The sequence below is a fragment of the Scylla paramamosain genome, chromosome 9 (genome assembly GCF_035594125.1).
Source record: "Scylla paramamosain isolate STU-SP2022 chromosome 9, ASM3559412v1, whole genome shotgun sequence".
In the NCBI taxonomy this organism is placed as follows: Eukaryota; Metazoa; Arthropoda; class Malacostraca; order Decapoda; family Portunidae; genus Scylla; species Scylla paramamosain.
This window is the reverse complement of record NC_087159.1, coordinates 5,421,803-5,425,000: the sequence shown is the minus strand read 5'-3', so window position 1 is coordinate 5,425,000 and position 3,198 is coordinate 5,421,803.

The window sequence follows — 3,198 nt, the reverse complement described above, 5'->3', positions numbered from 1 at the left end:
TTATGTCACTACCACTACCATCACCACCACCATGACTTATGCCCACCGTCACTTTCGCCATCACCCACAACCACCATCGTTTATAAGAAGCCTCAAAACAATAGAGGAACAAGATCTTAAACTTAAAAGGGTCAATACAAACACACGTTATTGTAGGTAACAACAACAGCGGCAAGCGTCACGATTAACAAAACAAATAAGCATCACTTGGGAAGGAAAGACAATCATCATAATCGGTACAAAAAAAAATACAAATGAAAATCGAAATAAGCGACGTCTAGGGAAACAAGAAATGAGGTGAATCATAAACTCTCTCTCTCTCTCTCTCTCTCTCTCTCTCTCTCTCTCTCTCTCTCTCTCTCTCTCTCTCTCTCTCTCTCTCTCTCTCTCTCTCTCCCATAATTCTGCTTGTTATAACTTGGAAATAGCCTCTGGTTGCCTCTCCCTTTTATTGTTGCTGTGCCCGGTAGGCGAATCACGAATGGGATGGCGAAGGGAAAAATGGGAAAATGTTGGTAATAGCTTGCAAAGTCGCTAAGTTTCGGAAAAATTAGGCAGCCAAGCAACACACACACACACACACACACACACACACACACACACACACACACACACACACACACACACACAGGCGTAATAACCAGCGCACATCATAATGGTCCTTCATGACTTGTTTTTCTTGCAGTAATGCGGGAAGAGGAGAACTTAGCGAGGCGATATTATGGTGATTGGCCTCACTAAACACGCCTCCTCTAAAGCCCCATCGCCAAGAACCATGAATATTAAGGTAAACTTTCGTATCTACGTGCATTCGAGCCAGTTGGATGAAATGGAAGAGAAATACGAGTAGGATAACAAAAAAAAATACGTAATATTAAAGAGTGTAAATTAATGCCAGAACTGCAACGCACCAGAAAACGTGTTGACATTGCAGTAAATTATGCATTTTTTTCCGCTTTCCACCATCACGTTTATGCAATGAAATATATATACGGTATACAGATCCTCGCAAAACAAAAACATGCAAGGAGTAATCTTACGTTTTCTTGGAAGGGAAAGAATGAAACTTATATTAATCTCAAGTAAAGATTTATATTGTTACTCTCCCCCACCCCCACTCTCACTCCCATGTCCCCACTTCCATTGTTACAGTTCTTTGCTTTCCCCCAAGGTAATAACTTGCACATATGAGAACACCGCCATTCAATGCTAAAAGTTATCAGATTGCATAAAAGTTAGGCTATTTTCCAATTCTTTTGCCGGAGAAAATGTTGAAATGCGTGTAAACCCGAGTTCCCTTTATATATACGAGAGGAGTGTGAGGGGAGTGCTGTGCGTGTGTGTGTGCGTGTGTGTGTGTGTGTGTGTAGGGATGAGCGCCGCGGGTACTGGCTGTAGCATTTTACCACCATTTCTTTTTTAGCATAATACACGACAACCTCCCATTTTTTCTCTCTTTTTTTTTAAGCAATAACAATATTTCCCATCAACTGGCAAAGGTTTATACCCCAGCAGTGTCCTTTTATCTCCACCTTTATGGCCAGACAAAAAGAAACTAGTAGGGTTAGTGGGGGTGAGAGTGGTGGGTCAGAAAGAGGACCATTACATTAAACTGCCCCCCACCCCCACAATGTTACTGCCGCTCCTCCCTCTCTGCTAATCTGCGCCCAACTTTTATCCTAATTCATTTATCTAAGCAGGAGCCGTGGGGGAAAAAAAGCATGGGAGAGTCAGCCTGGCTAATTCGAGCAACAATTCCATTACTGTACAGCGACAATTACTTAACAAAAATTAATTAAACCCTCGCACGATGAAAGGGATGAATCTGACCTCGCCTTTATGTGCCCCGTGATCCGCGCCGCCTCAGTCTTTATGATGATCATGGAGGTGATGAGCGTGACGACTCTTATTGATGTTCTTAATCTGATGGTATGGCAACTGGCACTTTTTTTTTATCTGCACGCTTTATAAGTTCTTAACAATAAATATGGAGAGGTGATGATTTTGATAACTCCTCTTCTCAGTTTTGCCCTAAATACAACTATACCTTCTCTTCTACTTTTTTTTTATTATCTGTACATTTTTTAAAGTTTTCAACAGTAAAAATGGAGATATTTCTTTTAAAACGACAAAAGGATCACTGCGATATCTTCCATCGTCATTCTTAGTCTAAGCGCTACAAGAATACCTTCACTTTTTTTCTTTTCACAATTTTTACCAGTACATTTCATAAGTTCTATAAAAAAATGCACTTATATAATGGTAAGATAGTAATTCCGATGATTCTTACTCTTTTTTTTTATCCTAGACACTATATCAATACCCTCTCCCCTTTTTCATCTCATTTATACTCGTCTTATGTAAAAAAAATAAATAAATCTTTCCTAATAATGAGTGCTATTGTTGATGACTTACTCCCATTGTAATCCAAACTATTACCAAGGATCTTATCAATTATTTTCTTTACCTATCTTCCTCACACCCGCTATCCATACAACTATCAACACATTCATAATTTTATTTAACTTAATCTTAAGCCCCATACGCAACACTCAACACGATTCTCCTTCCACATTTTACGCTTATATCCAGAACACTCGCAAGATCCACCATTTTCTTCCCTTCGACATTACACCCAAAAGTCAACATAACCTTTAATCTTTTCTTCACACAAGCAGCGACAACGCAATCACCACTCCCGCCACTACCACCACCCATACGTCAACACGCGAGACTCTTCACACCAGCTGACCGTCTCGCCTCCACCCTTCCCTTCCCCGAGAACCCGCGAGCATTAGCCTCAAGAGCGACAAGGGGAGGGAGGACACTTGATTCACGACCTCAGAAGATTAATAGAAGTCCAGCACAGGCCAAAGCTTCTTTCCCTGGTGACTTTAATTCTTCCACACGTAAGCGTTTCATCCACTGAGTCATTGAAGAAGTGGCGGTGGTGGATGTCGGTGGAGGAGGCAGGGATGCGGAAGCAGTGGAGTAAAAGTGGCTTGAAAAGTGGCTTGCGAGGATGGACAAGATGATGCGCGTGGCGGCGATTTGAGCCACTAAGTCGACCACTTAAAATATTCTTCCACTTGAAAATTCAGACGGGGAGGCTTTGGAAGGCGCCGGACAGGATAAGGGAGGGTTTTGCTGCCTCTAAGCCGCTCAAGACTCTCCGCGTCTCTTGTTGGTTGGCAGGTC